Here is an 18,355-nt window from a genome sequence, read left to right on the forward strand (position 1 = left end):
CCAATCTCCTCTGAGGCTTGTCTGCATGGTTCGCAGCTTTCTGTTCCCCATGGGCTTTGGACTGAGGGTCTATTTCTGGGGGGCCATTGGCAAGAGGCCACCCTCAACTCTTTGCCATATGGGCCTTGCCAGCATATCTGGTTGCTTCTTCGAAGCCAGCAAGGGAGACAGTTTCAGCAAGATGGATCTCGTAATCATACTATGTAGTCAAGTACATCCTGTTCTCTTGGTTAGAAGCAAGTCACAGCTACCTACTCTAGAAGACAACAAGAACAAGAATGGGAAAATGGCAAAAAGTGGAAACATTATAAAATGGTGTAAAGTATCATTCTTGGTCTGCAGTAGTTCCTGACTGCTTTCCTTTGATGATATTTGAATTTCACATTTATTCTGATGGAGTATCTTGGCAATTCTTTCAGATTCCCTCTGCTTTCCCAGAAGGTCTGAAGATGTACCCATTCAGAACGATGTATGTTTCTGTGACTCTGGTTGGCACTTTGCAAATCTAAGGATCTTAAAATGGTTTATGATCAATTCTTGGGGTCTCTGCCATTTGATTCCTTTTGAGGCTTTTCATCATAGTGTGAGAAAAACATTCTGCAGTCTGTCTGCATTCTCAGAAAGAAATGTAAGGCTTAATGAATGTTAGATTTGTATATCCAACCTGGTAACCAATGAGTCCCTAGGCAACTACAAGACCTGAAGTATCTTCTGGAGTTGACTCGAAAAGAGGATTCCCACAGAAATGCTTAAAATTAGGCCTCAGTCTCATTGTATGTCCTGGGAAGTCTTCTCTGTTTCAGAATATTTCCTGCGTACCTCACCATAGCTGTTCTGCCCAAAACCAGCCAGATACCTCCTAATATTGCGGTCTGGAACAGTTTGGAAAGGGAGACAACCCAGCTGTTGACTGTCTCATTCCACTAGGTAAAGTGATTTGTCTTGTGTGATCAAGTCACTGTGTAATTGCAGTTAATTTTGTCTCTTCTTAGGCTCTGGGCTGCTTAGAAACACAGCAAGGAACCAAGTCCTTTTTTATTTTTTTTACATATCTGTCTCCCACCACATACCACAAACCCACACACACTAGGCTCTCAGTAAATGTTGTTTAGTGAATGAATGAATGCAGACTGAAGACTCGTTAATTAACAGTAGCTTTTACTCTTAGACTCAGGGCAATCTAAAGTGATCCATTTGGACACCAGAGGGCAGTGCTAAATAAGCACCGAATTTTCAGACTCTAGAAGTGGGTTAGCTTGAGAAGCGGTGCACTTCAACGTTTATCTTCAATCTGTGGGAAATAGGCATAAATAAAAATATAAATGAGTTTTATGTGCTTGCAACCCCCTCTTTTCCTTTCTGGCATGTCTCTAAAATTACACTCTACTGACATTAAATATGCGGCTTGATTCATGCTCTGTTCAAAATGTAGATCTCTATTTAAAAAACAAAAACTTGTTTGGGGCAAAGGTTGGTGGGATGCGTGTTTTTTTCTAAACTGTGGTTTTGTTCGTAAGCACATGAAATAATGCATTCCTTTTTTTTTTTTTTTCCTCACATAAGCCTAACTTATTAAATAAACTTCAGAATTCCTGTCCCACAGCAAGAGACCCCAGCTCTGTAACACTGAACTGGCTACATACCGGTGGTGAAAGTCATAGATTGCTGCCATCATAAACACAGACTTTTCCCATAAGGGGGGCCCTCTCTGGGTGGGAGCGGGAGGAGGGGAAGGACGTTGTTGACTTCTCTCTAGTGTGGTCTTTGCCTTTGCTTTTTGGAGTCCGAGTCAGTGCCCCTCTGTGCTGGGAGGGCTCAGTGGAACACTGAATGACCTAGGTCTGAGGAATCCAGACTAACCTATTTTGCTTCCCAGGCCTCCACGCCTTTCTAGATGAATGTGTTCCTAAAAGGTATTGATCTCTTGTGAAGAACATGAGGGCAGAGGCACTTCGGCATTCTAAGCTCCACCGAGAGTAGCAATTTCTGACAAAGTTCATGTAATCTGCATTATTTTTTGACTGAAACTTTTATATGCCTGAAACCAGATGACTTAACCAAAACTTCATGGTGTGTCATCTTTTTCTGAGCCTTTCTGTGCTGAATTCCTCTCTGAGGTCACGTTTTCCACCGCAGCCCTAGCAGGAGGCCTTTTACTGGTGCAGCCCCGTGTTCCTGCCAGAGCCTAGAGTTCTCTATAGAAGCTCTTTATTGAGCCACTGTATTTATGTTTAATGTGCAGGATGGTGCTGTATCTGAACAATTAGTACCATTTTCCTTTCTTTCAGACCAATGGTGGTTCTGGTCCTTACCACTCTCACTCCTGCAGTCTGATCCTTTTAATGATCTTTAAATAAGAACTGCTTGTGCTCACGAAGGAAAGAGAAGACAAAAATCATGTGACTTCCCGGGGAGGTGTACTCATAAAATGCTTAGATGATTCTGCAAAATTAAAAACCAACTTAACCAAAATCAAACAAAGATTGGCTCTTTCGGTTTCAGGGAGACTGAATGGAGGTAAGATGAGGAAGCATTTAAGTAACGCTGGCTTCATGCATTTATTAATTATCTGCAGACGTTGCTGGGCTCCTCCTCTGTGCTTGCATGACTAAGGTAAATGTGGAATATGAAGGTTAATGAGATATGACGTGTGCCCTCAAGGAACTCAGATTAGCAATTACAACTCTCCTTAACCAGAACTCTAAAAGGTTGTCAGGGTGACAGTTGAGTGAGGAACAGCTGTCATGCCGTGTATGTTTATGAAAGTTCATACATTTTACTTAGCAGTGAAGGGGTTCAACAACTTTTGGTAAATTAAACTGTTTTCAGACAGTCATGGTATGTACATTATTTGTCCTAAGGGACTGAAGATTGGATACCATACAAAAAGATAGTGCACAACGCACCTCTTGAGACTTATTATCTGGCTAGAGAGGAGAAAATCTATGTGTGTGAGATAATTTGAGAGCATTTCAAGGCAGTGTTATATATGAATGCTGAGCTACCATTGTGTAGGCCTCTATGACCAAGTGCTTCGGTACTCTTTATTTTGATTCGCACAGTAGAGCTGATATCGTGGACTTGTTACTAACTTACTATTTTCATTTAATAGATGGAGAAATTAGTGCACCAAGTCGTTAAGCAATGGCTTTGTGTGGTAGCAGGTGAGTGGGTAATGAGGGACTAGACCCAGCTCTCCCAACACCTAGCTCACTGTTCTTTTCAGGAGACCATACTACATATGGTGCAGAGAAATATACTAACGTCCAAAGAGCCTTTGGGAAGAGAAAAAGAGCTCCAGTTAGTCCTGGAGGGAGTTGGGAAGTGATTTAGGGATCAGTTAGATTAACTTCTTGTTCTCTTGAACAAATGTGTCAAAATGTCAAGCTGTCTGTGGATAATTTGGAAAACCATATTCATCCTCAATATATTTACAAAGTTTCATTCCAAAGACCAAATAGTTTCATGTTCATGCTTTTATATCAGCAAACTTAAAATTAGATTTAGTGTTAAGTGAGAAAGAGAAAGAGCTCAGGAAGGTTCTCTGCTTGTGTTGGAGCTAAGTTCTCTCACACAAAGAGTAGACTCTAGGAAATTTTATTTCTTTTAATTTATTATTTTTTTAAGATTTCATTTATTTATTTGGCAGAGAGAGAGACAGCCTAGAGAAGGAACACAAGCGGGGGGAGTGGGAGAGGGAGAAGCACACTTCCCACTGAGCAGGGAGCCTGGCATGGGTCTCTGTCCCAGGTCCCTAGGATGACGACCGGAGCTGAAGGCAGACACTAACTGAGCCACCCAGGTGCCCCTCCAGGAACTTTTGAATGACGGTTTCACATGTGACGAGAAAGGGTCTTACACCCTAAATGTGCCCTAGTTCTGCTTTCTGTTGCTTGAACTCCTACCATAATTCTATTTCTTAATCACGAAGGTTTGGTCCAATTTAGTTTGACAGACAGTTTTATAGTGCACCATTGGGTAAGGCACCATACTAAGATTTGAAGAGAATATAAGCTCAAATATTTTATTATTAGACTCAGTCAATAAAATTAATCTGATAAATTATTATAAGAATTTCTGAATGTTCATTCTCAATTTTTGTACTTAGCTTCATTGCAGAGCAGCAGTATTTTGTGGATTGATACCCTGTGCAGACCACCCTTTGAGTAGCGCATGTTAGAGCTCAGGTGAGAAGTAACCAGGACCCCTGGACCCCACCAGTAGCCCAGGTATACTAGTCAGGATGCGCTGGACTATGATGCTGTTGGTTCACAACCCAAGAATTTCCCTGGATGAAATCTGAAACTGGCCCTATACGCAGAGGACAGGGAGAAAACGTAGCAAACCACTCCAGATTGGCAGTTTTAATAAACAAGGAAACTTACATACAAGGTTTATCTTGGGCGGCCACAAGATGAGTAGGTCTCCCCATCCACCTTGCCAAAATCTTGGAAGTTTATATAGAGGCCTTAACTAGATTCAGTCACATCTGCTGTTCAGATGGTTTCAACAACATGTTACTGTCTCAAGGCTGCATCCTTGAGATGGCTCCCACTGTGGAAATGGTGGCAGAGTGTATGTGCCAAGGATAGGGGAAAAGGTGAGGAGCCTCTGATTACCTGGTCCAGCTCTTGGGTCAACCTGTGGTCATGTCCTCTTGATGACATGCAGTAATAATGAGTGAAATAGTTTAACAAATGTTTATTTCTTCCTCACATTACAAATCCATCGTACATAGACTTGGAGTCCTTACTCTGGAATCAAGTCAACAGAGCCTCTGTCATCTGGAATGTGGTCAGGTCCAATGGCAGGAAGAAAAAGTGTGGTGGTGTCACAACTAAATACTTCCTCCAAATGCAACAGATGTCAGCTCTGCCCACCTTCTATTGGCCAAAACAAGCCATATGGCCGGCCCTGATCAACTTCCAGGAGAGGAGGTACAATTCCACCATGTTCCTGGACCAAGGAGAAGAAATAGAGAACAGCACTTTCAGAGAACAGGAAGGAGAGGAGAAATAGCAAGGAGGTAGGTGTAACAGCTGATTAGCTGTGAACACTGAGGGGGGCAGGGGAAAAGGAAGCGTTGAACCTCAAGCTGTTCTGAGTCCTTTGACTTTAATGTGAAGGAGTGTCAGGTTACATTGGGAAGATGGAGGACGTTGTGAGAAGGCTCAGGCGATAGGCACAACCGAAGTGAGAAAAGGGCCAACTTAGGAGGCTGGTGAGGAGAGGAAAGCTTGGAAGACAAACTTTTCCCCATTTTTCTGCTCAGATTCTGGATTTAGTATCTGAGCAAAGAAGAGAGATACTGTATGTATCAGGAACCTAGGATCACTGTAAACCTACTCTTCTTTTCTGATGCCTCGAGGGTTGTTACACGGAATATGTTGCCTGGTCTTTACTTCCTAAGAATGAAAAAAAAAAAAAAAATGTGTGCCTACAGTGTAGGGGGTGTAGTTGAGCCCTGTGAGAGTATTTCTGAAGGAAGCTAGTTAAACGTGGATACATAGATGGGGTTGGGTTTGTGAGAAAGATCCCGGGGGCTTCTTTTCTGGGATGGAGAATTATCTAGTGGGATCACGAACCTGAAGTATTTGTATAGATCTAGGGGGCTCTCTGGGTGCATGAACATGGGATGGGGAGAGAAAGTTGGGGGGTAGATACCAGTCCTCAAGGTTCTCATCAGTCCTCAGGGGCGTCTGCTGAACAGAGCGTCATGCTGCCGTGACTGCTGTGCGCGAATCACCAATGTACCCCCTCAGTCCCTGGCCACAAGATCTTCTGGCTCTATTTCTCTTAGATATTCCTCTCGGGCACTTGGGAAATACTTGGTTCTGTCCCTGAACTCTGTGGGCATGTGGGGTAATTTTCAGGCTTTCTTGGGTCCTCTTCACCTAGACACGCCTTCTCAGCCAGGCTTTCTTCTCTCCTGTCTTCCCTAAATGCAGGGTAAGTGACCCTAAGGGCCTGGGGCCTGTGAGGCTTTACCTGAGCCTGTAAGCAGCAGGCAGAGGTGAGAGGCTGCGAGCTGGCTGCGGATTCCCCTCACGTGGATGAGGCGATCGGTGCAATGTCCTGGAGTATCTCTTGTGTCCCTCTGCCCCCCAGGAACTCAGCTCGACAGGACAAGGTGCAGGGAACAGAACACAGGTCTCAGTTTAGTGACCCATTCAGTCGTCTAGCTCTTCTACTTTTGTTCACCCCTCTTCCCGCAATTTCCCCCTAGTTTTACCTTACCTTAGGATTAGAAGAACTATAACCATTTCCAGATCTATTTTTCTTCCAAACATATTGTTTTTGCCAAGATCTTGGGTTTTGAAAATCAAAAGACAAGAATTTGCCTCTCTTGTTCTGTAGTATAATCCCATCCCTGAGGCAGCGGGCCAAGAAATCCTGTATGGGAAACAGTTCGCAGGTAACAAGAATTACTGAGAAGGGAAAACATATCATTTAATATATCAAAATATTATCCGGGAACATTCACAAACAGAAGGTGTTAATTATCATTAACATGCATAGTTATACTCACAAGAACTATTTAATTTTCTGAGTGTACATCTTATGTTACCCATCAAACTACATCCTACCTATCAGTACTACAGTACTGGGCACAGAGTAGGAGTTCAATACATGTTTTATTTGCTAGCATTCGGATGTTCAGAGACAAACTCCTTCTCAGCCCATCCTATTCCTGCCATCTGCAGGACAAGACACAGATTGGCTGCCTCTCTGCCCTGTCAACCCCATATAGAAAGAGGAGTCCTAAGTTCCTTGGGCCACCAGAGAGACCTCATCCCTTGCTGTGTGCTCTTGTAAACATGCTTATGCTATGAGATCTGTTATATTTTGATCCTTTGCCTTAGTAATTTTGAGAAATCAAGACAGGGATTTCTAAATGAAAGTATATCTGCCCCAAAAGCTTACTTAATATTTTATTACACATTCTGTTCTATGCTAAAGCTGTTCATTTTTATTTATCTAACAATTTTGGAGAGGAACGAAGACATGTGAACACTGGTAAATTTAGAAATTCTTCTTAGAAATGGTAATTTCCTACTCAACTATAAAATTATGGTGATTATACCTCTGTTGATGACTACAGATGAGGCTACTGTGGGCGAAAATTGGTCACCTCTTCTCTTATCCCCTATTAGAAAATGTGGTTCCTATACATATAATCATGTAGGTGTGCATCTCCTGGACTGTAGATTCTCATCTTAATTCTTTAAGTTTGAGTGCATAGAATTCACCCACACGGGGCCTTGCCATTCCACTTCTGCAAGATGAAGGAGTCGGTGCAGGCACTCCCTGAGATAGTCTGTCTCTGCATTTCGGTGGAAATGCATGATGACCAGCTGAGAGCCAGGCCTGTGAGAAATGGAACCTACATGTGCAAGAGAGTAGGAAGAAGGTGCCAGATGAAGTGAGAACACACCAAAGTTTAACTCTGCCCTTTGAAAATGTTATTAGGCCTAACCCTGCTGCTGCTGCTGTAGCTGCTGGTGGTTGTGGTGATGATGATGCTGATGATGATAAGATTTTTTGGTCCCATTTCGGGAAACCCTTTGAATTCAGATAAAGTGCACAAGAATAAGACCAGCTATGTAGTTGGAGGCTCACACTAAGCAGGGGAAATTTCCACTGCAGGAAGCCGTACTGGGACAATTCATGGGGAGTAAAAACAACCAAGTTAAACTTAGCTCAACAGAGCACAAAAGCACATTGAAAAATTCCCTCTAAATAGAAGCTGACTGTTCAGGGTGGGTTTAAGTCATGGGAGCTGGCATGGAGCCTTCCGTTGGTGGTGAGGATTGGGCCTCTTCTTGAAGGAATGAATAAATAAAGAAACATGAAATAGTAAGTAACAACTTATATCTGTATAGCATGCTTTCATTAGAGTGGAGGATGTATGGGGCTTTATTTTGTTCTCTTCTGTATTCCCGGAGCTTAGAACATGGCCTGACACATAGTGGGGTTCCAAAATTATTTGTGGAAGGAAATTAAGAAAATGCATACATATAAAATAATGTCAAATAATGATAATACTTAAAGAAAATAAAGCAGGGTAAGGGAACTGGGTGCCACAAGAATGCAACTCCAGGTAGGCTGGTCAGAAATGGCTTTTTTCTGCAGGTGACATTGGAGCAGAGACCAGAATGCAGTGAAGGAGTGAGACATGCAAGTAACTGGAGGGTTAGCCTCATAGGCAAAGGAAACAGCATGTGCAAATGTCCTGAAGTGAAAGCATGATGACTGGCATCTTAGATTCTGCATTATTTCTCCTTCTTCTTCTCCTTCTCCTTCTCCTTCTCCTTCTCCTTCTCCTCCTTCTCCTTCTCCTTCTCCTTCTCCTTCTCCTTCTCCTTCTCCTTCTCCTTCTTCTTCTTCTTCTTCTTCTTCTTCTTCTTCTAGATTTTATTTATTTATTTTGAGAAAGAGAGGAAGAACATAAGCAGGGGAGCAGCAGGCAGAGGGAGAAGCAGGCCCTCCTGGCCTGCGGGGGCCTTCCCTGGAGAAGCAGTGACCCTGATGCAGGGCTCAATCCCAGTACCCTGAGATCGTGACCTGAGCCGAAGGTAGACGGTTAACCCACTAAGCCATTCAGGCCCCCTGGATTCTGCATTTCTAATAAGCTCTCAGGTGTGGCCAGTATGGCTGGTTCCATGAACCATGCTTTCAGTAGTAAGGATTCAAACTAGGGCTTGATCATGGAGTCAGTAGCTAAAGTGAGGAGGTCATAGAACTGAGAAATGAGGTCACTGCACAAGAAAAAGAGGATAAAAAAAACTGCATATGCAAAATAACCTTTTCTATATAAAATATGTATGCAAAGATGAATATTTAAAATATAGTGTCTTTCTCAGGTCACATTTTAGCTAATTCACATTCTCTTTAGAATATTGCAAAAATTATTTTTAAGAAGTTAATTTACAAACTATCATATATCTTTACTTAAGACCCTGAGTTCAAAATGTGCACAAAATTTCCGAAATTAAAAAAAATAAGTATAGGGCACCTGGGTGACTCAGTGGGTTAAGCCTCTGCCTTCAGCTCAGGTCATGATCTCAGGGTCCTGAGATTGAGCCCCACATCGGGCTCTCTGCTCAGCAGGGAGCCTGCTTCCTCCTCTCTCTCTCTCTACCTGCCTCTCTGCCTACTTGTGATCTCTCTCTCTGTCAAATAAATAAATAAAATCTTTAAAAAAAAATAAGTGTAGACTTATGAGAATTGGCCAGGGTTTTCCTAGGAAAGGCTTCATAGAGGGGATTTATTTTATTTTATTTATTTTTTTTTTAGAGGGGATTATTTTAAACCAAATCTTGATATTTAAGTAGGTGAAACATAAGTTTGAGCTTTCAGCAATTTCCTGTTCTAATGTGGGAATGGGGAGGGAATGTGGGGCACGAGTAATATACTAGTTATTTACTGCTGTGTAACAAATTATTCCACAGCTCATCTACTTAAAACACATCACATTTATTATCCTACAGTTTCTGTGATTTAGAAATTTGGGACCTGCTTAGCTGGGTGGCTCTGGCTCAGGATATCTCATGCAGTCATCTTGAAGACATTGGCTGGAACTGTAGCCATCAGAAGGCTTGACTGGGGCTGGCTGGGGCATCCAAGATCGTTGGCAGGAGGCCTCAGTACCCTGTTGTGTAGAACCCTCCATATGCCTATTTGATTTTCTCTATGATGTGGCAACTGGCTTCACTGAGTGAGTGATACGAGACAGAGACAGAGAGAGAGAGAAAGAAGGAGAGGGAGAGAGAGAAGGAGGAGAGAGAGCCTTTTATGACATATACGACTCTTCAGCTTTCTTCTATTCATTCATAGACACATGTCACTAAGTACAGTCCATACTGCAGGGGAGGAAATTTAGAGTCTACCTTCTGAAAGGAGACTGTGGATATATATCTTTTTAATTTTTATTTATTTTTTAAGCAGGGTTAAAATCATGCTTTAATCCTCTCAGCTGAGGAACTTGGGCAACTTCATTTATTTATTTATTTGATATATAATGTATTATTTGCTTCAGGCCTACAGGTCTATGAATCATCGGGCTTACACATTTCACAGCACTCGCCATAGTACACACCCTCCCCAATGTCCATAACCCACCACCCTCTCCCTATCCCCTATTCCACCCCCCAGCAGCCAACAGTTTGTTTCATGGGATTAAGTGTCTCTTGTGGTTTGTCTTCCTCCCGATCCCATCTTGTTTCATTTTTTTCCCCTACCCTCCATGACCCCCCACCCTTCCTGTCAAATTCCTCCTATCAGAGAGGTCACATGATAATTGTCTTTCTCTGATTGACTTATTTCGCTCAGCATAATACCCTCTAGTTCCATCCACGTCATTGCAAATAGGCAAGATTTCATTTCTCTTGATGGCTGCATAGTATTCCATTGTATATATACACACCACCACATCTTCTTTATGTGGATATATTTTAAAACCACCACAGGTAGAATGGGATGTGATAGTTCGAGGACATTCTAATTTTCACAGGAACTGAAGTGTATGAGATTATAGAATACTGTGGCCTGCTTTGCTAGTCATCTGGCATGCCTGATGTTTAGCAGAGTACAGGGTGGAAAAGATGAAGCATAGGGGGATGTGCTGAGCAAAACATCTAGAACATAATGTAAGCCACAACATAACCTTAAGTTTTCTAGTAACCACACTGAAAGATGTAAAATAAACAGGTATAATCAATTTTAATAATATATCATTAGCCCAATATATGCAGAATATTCTCATTTCACATATACTCAATGTGAAAGTTATTAATGAGATATTTTATGTTCTTTTTTCTCTATACTAACTGTCTGGAATCTGATGTGCATTTTAAACTTTTAACACTTTAAATTTATAGCACCTTGGATTAACACTCTTCCAACTGGTCAGTAGCAACATGTGGCTAGTGGTCACCATATCAGGCCCCTGAGAAAGAACCTTGGGCACAACCCAATATGCAAATAGTGGGCCCAATAAAAGGGCTTAAGCTGAACAGTGATATGATCAGACTTCCATTTATTTTGAAATCACTCTGACTGCCTGTGCTTAGGACCTGGAGGAATGAGCAGGCATGACTGGCCTAAGAGACTACTGGAATATTCTTTTTTTAAATTTTTTTTTATTTTTTAATTAACATATAATGTATTATTAGCCCCAGGGGGTACAGATCTGTAAATCGCCAGGTTTACACATTTCACATCACTTACCATAGCATGTTCCTTCCCCCATGTCCATAACCCAACCACTATCTCCCTCCCCTCCTCCCCCCAGCAACCCTCAGTTTGTTTTGTGACATTAAGAGTCTCTTACAGTTTGTATCCCTCCCAATTCCATCTTGTTTCATTGATTCCTTTCCTACCCCCAAACTCCCCACGTTGCCTCTCAACTTCCTCATATCAGGGAGATCATATGATAATTGTCTTTCTCTGATTGACTTATTTTGCTAAGCATAGTGCCCTCTAGTTCCATGAGACTACTGGAATATTCTGTGTGAGAGTTTGAACAAAGCTGGTTACAGTGATGTTGGAGAAGAGAAGATGTAAATAAGGTAGAGAGCAAGGCGGTGGTTTGTCCTCGGTTCACTGATCACGTGGATGTGGGCAAGTAGGTGGTCAGAAGAGAGAGAAGCTTAGAAGGCTTCTAAGGTTTGGGTGATTGACAGGATATAAAAAGGAAATACAGGACACAACAAATTTTGCCCTAGGAAGATGGCAGGAGAAGATGACATGTGTAGATATGGAAAAGTTTTGTTTGAGGTAATTGTGCAGGAGAGAGATAGAGATGTCTCACAGTCAACTCAACGGGTAAATATGGAGCTTAGCAGAAAAAAACCCACCTTCAAGCAGAATCATTACCGAGCTTCTTCCTTCTATGTAACATCACTAGGAAACTGCAGAGCACTTTGGAGATTTCCAGTCTCTCCTTGCTTATTGTGGAGGCAGAATTAGCTGAGGAGGAAGGAGCAGAATCACATCAGGTATAGTCCTTGGAGCAGTGGGCACCTGTCTGGGAGACCTGCTTTCCTAGCCCCATGACCCAGTTTCTTGGAAGCCAGAGAAACGCTATGGGAACAACACGGAGTGGTCATCTTAGAGGAAGGCAGGAGCCCCTCTGCCTGAATACTCTGTTGTGTTCTGAGGAGGAATAGAGGAAGAGAATGTCTGGAAGTTAAGAATTTCTGTCCTGGAATGTGGTTGTCTTCACCTCTGACTGATAGAAACTATCCTATGAGTGAAGCGTGTCCAACCATTTCTTCTTTGTTACTAGAAATGATGCCTTAGTGCAGGGGTTGCAAACTGGAAGGTCTGCAGGGACCAAACAACAGGTCCTCTAGGGGAGCAAAGTGAATGCAGAGAGCGCACAACGGGCTCAGCCAAAGGGACCAGCTGCCACTCAGCTCCAAGAGATTTTTGTGAAGTGGCAACAAGAGTCTAATTGCCAGGTAGTCTGATCTTTGTGTGCGTGTGAAATTTTTTGTGACGTTTTCTGACTTTTAAATATTGGATAAATTTTATTTAAACACTAAAACCAAACAAAATATGTCTGTGGACTCCCAGCCCACAGGCCACCAGTTTTTGACATTGGTCTAAATGCTTTATTTATATCATAATATATCATGCTTTCTTGTATTTTTCTACTTATGTTTCCTACTGCAACCACCATTTTTTGTATGGATTGTTTCTGTTTGTTTGCTTCTTTGTTTTTGTTCCCTTTCTACAATGGGTCAGACCCTATTTGTTGATTAATTTCACATTTGGAAGGTGGACAGAGCTACAGAGGCATTGAGACCCTTCGTTCTTCCGAGACCTAACATGGCAGACCATATGGAAAATGACACATTCCCCTGGCAGATTCAGGCCTCAGAACTGGGATGAGACAGGAGTAGTTAAAGATGCAGTTGGCCATATTTTGCTGATGACTCTTCTAATAAACTGGAAGATAATTTAAAGCAGATCTGTATTTAATAATAAAATGAAACATCAGAGTCATTTGTGAGAGTATTAGGTATTATGATGAAAAAAAAGTTACTTTTTCCAGTGCTCAAAACTAAACATTTCTTTTTAAAAGTTGAAGAAGGAAATAAAATAGAAAATATAAGAAGAGGGGCACCTGGGTGGCAAAGTGGGTTGGGCATCTGCCTTCGGCTCAGGTCCTGGTCTCAGCGTCCTGGGATGGAGCCCTGCATCGGGCTCTCTGCTCAGCGGGGAGCCTGCTTCCCCCTCTCTCTCTGCCTGCCTCTCTGCCTACTTGTGATCTTTCTCTCTCTATCAAATAAATACATAAGATCTTTTTTAAAAAGAAAGAAAATATAAGAAGAAAACTAGTGAGGGAAAATGGGAGACAAATACATGGGATAAATGGATTTATTACACATTACCCATGGATATTGTGGTGCTGTGTGCCTTAAGTTTGTAGAAGAGAAGTGATGCTCTCATCACGCTCCCTTATTCTTCCTCCCTCTTTCCTGCCTATGGACAGAGTTGCTGTCGATGGTGAGATTCTAGGACACTGGAACTTATTTGCCTGTAGGTCCATTAAAAGATCATGGACTGTTCATTGAGAGATGGTGCACATTGTGTACACAAAGACTTAGACACAAGTATTCATAGAAGCTTTATTCTTAATAACCAAAACCTGGAAACAGCTTGAATGTTCATCAGTAGGTGAATAGATAACTGAACAGTAGTGTATCCATACAAAGGAATAGTACTCAGCATTAAGAAGGAACAAAAAAATATGATATACACAAGAACATGAATGACAGGGTGCCTGGGTGGCTCAGTGGGTTAAGCCGCTGCCTTCAGCTTGGGTCATGATCTCAGGGTCCTGGGATCGGGTCCCGCATCGGGCTCTCTGCTCAACAGGGAGCCTGCTTCCCTTCCTCTCTCTCTGCCTGCCTCTCTACCTACTTGTGATCTCTCTCTGTCAAATAAATAAATAAAATCTTTAAAAAAAAAAAAAGAACATGAATTCTTAAAAAAAAAAAAAAAAGAACAAAACATTGTATTGAACAAAAGTCAGAGCCCAAAGAATTCATACTATATGATTCAATTTGTATGAAACCCTACAAGAGGCAAATCTAATCTATGGTGACAGAAAATATATCCATGATTGCTTAGAGCTTGGGGTGGTAGGCATGGAATACAAAAAAAGCATGAAGGAATTTGGGGGAAACGGTGGGTGACAGAAGTGATTTCTATCTTTGTCGGAGGCAGGCCCCTGGCCAGGGTGGCCTCCACCATTAAAAGATGGCGCCTGGCTAGTTGCCAGGTTAGGATTGCCTCGTGAGACTAAGCAGAACGCCCAAAGAGGAAGTAAACAGCATTGGTTGCTAGCGAAGTTGTTCGTTTAGGTGCACAGCCTGATTCGCTCGCTCCTGTACCCTGCTCGCTGATTGGTCATGTAAGCGTATATAAGTGTGTAGACTTGCGGAAATAAAGAGAGAGAAGATGCATCCGAACCAGGGTTCTTGTCGTCCTTGTGGGTCGAGGGTGATAAATGGCGCCGGCACCCGGGAACTAAATAAAGGAATCTTGCAAGGTAATCCGCAGGAAAGCGGGGAGTAAAGGTCCGCAGGTAAGCGGGGACATTAGCCATGTTCAAAAGTGGGAATTCCGCGGTAAAGCGGGGAGTAAAAATAGAAAAACCTTGCAAGGGAGAAGTCCGCAGGTAAGCGGGGTAAAACCACGACAAAGGTAGTGGGAAACTTGTACAAGTCCACAACAAGAAGCAGGGTGGCCTTAGAGCCGGGATTTTCTTAACGAAACCGCAGGTAAGCGGGGAAGGGACCACGATTAAAGTGGTGGGAAACTTGTACAAATCCGCAATAAGAAGCGGGGTGGCCTTAGAGCCAGAATTTAGCGGCGAGTCTTTAACGTCCGCGTCTGTTGTCTGTGTGTTCATAATGGGATCTGAAGTACCTAAAGTGTGGTTGGAAGGGTCTTTTTAGAAGACCTGCTGAAAGCCAATGGAACTCCACTAAAAGCAAAAACTGCTCGGGCCTTTTTGAATACAGTGGAAAAGGCAGCTCCATGGTTCCTAGATGAAGGCTTGCTAAACATACCTCAATGGGACCACTTAGGGAAGGATTTGAAGAAACAGGATGCTTTTAACTCTTCGCCTCAAATTTAACATAACAAAAGCACAGGCAGGGGACACAGTAGTCTCCTGCAGAAATTGCGTGATCTTACTACCTGCACCGTCCTTGGGGGTTAATCCTAAGAGTTTGTTACCTAATCATATATGGCATATGGATGTCACATATGTTTCAGAATTTGGAAAGTTAAGATAGATATGTTCATGGCTCTGTAGATACCTGCTCTGGAATAATTTTTGCCTCAGTGCATGGAGGGGGGGGGAATCCAGAGATGTTATCGCCCATTGCCTACAGGCTTTCGCGGCATGGGGAAAGCCACGCCAATTAAAGACAGATAATGGTCCAGCCTACACCTCACAACCCTTTAAAGCCTTCCTACAACAACTTGACATTCACTTGATACATGGAATACCCTATAACCCACAGGGACAGAGTGTTGTGGAGCACGCGCACCTTACAATAAAAAATGCGCTTTATAAACAAGGGGGAATAGGGGACACCTTCAGGTCCCCTAAAGATAAGCTCAACACCATTCTCTTTATTTTGAATTTTTTAACGTTGGACAAAACGGGTAAATCAGCTGCAGACAGACATGGCAAGTGATGCTGCTGCTCCACCTAAGCCTTTAGTACTTTGGAAGGACATCCTCAAAGGAAAGTGGAATGGACCAGATCCAGTGTTAGTATGGAGTAGGGGGTCTGTATGTGTTTTTCCACAGGAAAAGGAGGCTCCAATTTGGATCCCAGAGCGCTGGTGCGTGCAGCCTTGCCTCCAAACACCAGTCATGATGCTGAAGATGCTGATGATAATTCTAGGGATGCTACACCTCCTGCGGCAGACTCAAGGCAGAGAGCTGTGAGCAGTGGTTAAAGCATGGCCATATCCTTTACCAGTGACTAACTCTTCTCTCATATTCCCTCCTCTCCCTTTGATGCATGGCAGGTCTGTAACTTGCTAGGAGCATGTCCTGATATCTCAGCAGTGTCCATGTTAAATGGTGGCAAATTCCTGTTCTTATAAACTGTTCTTATAAACAAAATGACTCTAGTATCATTGAGACAACAGTCAATGTGTCTTGTCCCAATAATATTACTTATCAGCCCACTCCCATATGCGTCTGGCCACCGTTCCCTTTCCTCGTAACAAATGCTAGCAAGCTGAATGATACGTTGAATTGCACTAAGAATTGCTGTCTTTCCCAGTGCTGGAATGTCACGGCCTTCAAGCTGGCTGTGATTATACGTATCCCTACCCATGTTCCTATCCCAGTTTCCATTCCAGAGGACAAGTTACCGGTGGTGCTATCCAGAAAGAAGAGAGATTTTGGTATCACAGCCACCGTTGTGACAGCATTGGCTATATCTACAGCAGCTGCCACGGCAGCAGCAGTCTCGCTTGCTACAACTATACCCACTGCGGAAGCTGTGAACACCCTTGCAGAAGGAACGGCGGCTGCCCTTCAAACACAGACTCAGATCAATGCACATCTGCAAGCAGGAATCCTGATAGTCAACCAGAGAGTGGATTTGGTTCAAGAACAAGTGGACATATGGGGGGCCCTATGGGGACTGGGATGTATAGTACCCTTCCCGGGAATTTGTGTAACTCCCATAGCCTATACTAATATGAGTGACTTAAAGAATGTCTCCCAACAGCTCTCCCAATACTTGCGGGGGAATTAGTCCGCAGAATTCCAAAACTAGACTCAGCACCTGGTACTAGGCATAACAAGGATAAATAACACCAAAGTTGAGCTTGCAACCCTCCCAGAGATAATCAAAACATTGCAACATGTGTTAACCTTTACGAAACAATGGGCTAACGTAATTGGTCTGATGATAATCCTCGTAGTGGGCTTGATTCTGCTAGTAAGGAAACTACAAATTTGGAGGCGACAGCAACATAGGCAACAGCAAGCCATGGTGCAGGCCTTGTTAGCCATCGAGGCTGGAACATCCCCCCAAGTGTGGCTAAGTATGCTGGATCAGTAGTCAACGACGGGTAAGATTGGTGGGGGAAATATACCAACCTAAGACAGGATGCAGATCATTGATATCTGCCGTCTGATGACGGGTAAGGATAGTCCCCGCCACTGACAACCTAAGACAGGCACGATCCCTGCCATAAAAGAAAAAAGGGGGAGATGTCGGAGGCAGGCCCCTGGCCAGGGCAGCCTCTGCCATTAAAAGATGGCGCCTGGCTAGTTGCCAGGTTAGGATTGCCTCATGAGACTAAGCGGAACGCCCAAAGAGGAAGTAAACAGCATTGGTTGCTAGCGAAGTTGTTCGTTTAGGTGCACCGCCTGATTCGCTCCCTCCTGTACCCTGCTCGCTGATTGGTCATGTAAGCATATATAAGTGTGTAGACTTGCGGAAATAAAGAGAGAGAAGAGAAAGAAGATGCATCCGAACTGGGGCTTCTTGTCGTCCTTGCGGGCCGAGGGCGATATATCTTGATTGTGGTGGAGGTTACATGTGCAGTTATAGTTTCAAAACTCACCAAACTTACACTTAAAACAAGTACATATTATTTTATGTAAATTATACCTTAATACAGTTGATTTAAACAAAAGGGTTATGTGCAAAGTCTATCATTCTCTCTGATGCTTTCCTGCACTTTTTCACCTGTGCGGCAGAAACAGTTACTAGACCTAGTTCTCCTTTCTGCTTCCATGTGGCATAACTGGGGAGAAAGGCAGGGCCTTCCTGCTTGGGACATGGCCAGCCAACCTTTGGGTCCCACCTTGAATCATCAAGCATTTCTATCTCCACTTTTGGCAGATGAGGTGTGCTGAAATCCTGAAGTTGAATTTGGGCTTATGGGGAGTAAAAGTGTTCCTGCTCTGAGCTTTCAGCCTTATGCAGGCACTCTAGCCCAGCTTACAAGTAGTCCACATCAATAGGTGGACGGATAAATGGTGTAAGAGCCCAACTTCGACTAAGAATAGGACACTTACTTTGCTTGCCTTTACCATTGTTCTGTAGGTGGATAGCTCCCTCAGTGGCATTTGGGAGGGGGTAACTAAGGTTTAGAACATGACATGATTTGGGTATTTCTAGGACCCTTGGGTAAATGCCATCTAAACATCATAATTATTTCTAAGATAAGTCTTCCATAGATATACCATTTTCATTCAGACCCCAGGACCTTTGCACATGTTATTCCTTCAACACAGAAGCCATTCTCCAGTCTTAATTCCTGTCTGGCTGGCCAAATGCTTACTTTTCAAAGTTCAG

General features: G+C 43.0%; 1 long non-coding RNA gene across 7 annotated transcripts; it reads left to right on the forward strand.

Annotated features, from left to right (window-relative positions):
• Nucleotides 1–30: 30 nt before the first annotated feature.
• LOC131814504 (uncharacterized) lies at nucleotides 31–17,690 on the forward strand. 7 transcript variants are annotated; one of them, XR_009347313.1, is made up of 6 exons: nucleotides 31–927; nucleotides 2,289–2,613; nucleotides 3,113–3,164; nucleotides 4,120–4,187; nucleotides 4,739–5,026; nucleotides 15,838–17,690. It is a non-coding gene; the product is annotated as an uncharacterized LOC131814504 (long non-coding RNA). The 7 variants fall into 7 exon arrangements; XR_009347309.1 differs by having other exon boundaries at nucleotides 2,289–3,164; XR_009347311.1 differs by having other exon boundaries at nucleotides 2,289–5,026; nucleotides 15,838–15,974; nucleotides 16,389–17,690.
• Nucleotides 17,691–18,355: the final 665 nt, after the last annotated feature.

This window comes from Mustela lutreola, chromosome 14 (assembly GCF_030435805.1).
Source record: "Mustela lutreola isolate mMusLut2 chromosome 14, mMusLut2.pri, whole genome shotgun sequence".
NCBI lineage: Eukaryota > Metazoa > Chordata > Mammalia > Carnivora > Mustelidae > Mustela > Mustela lutreola.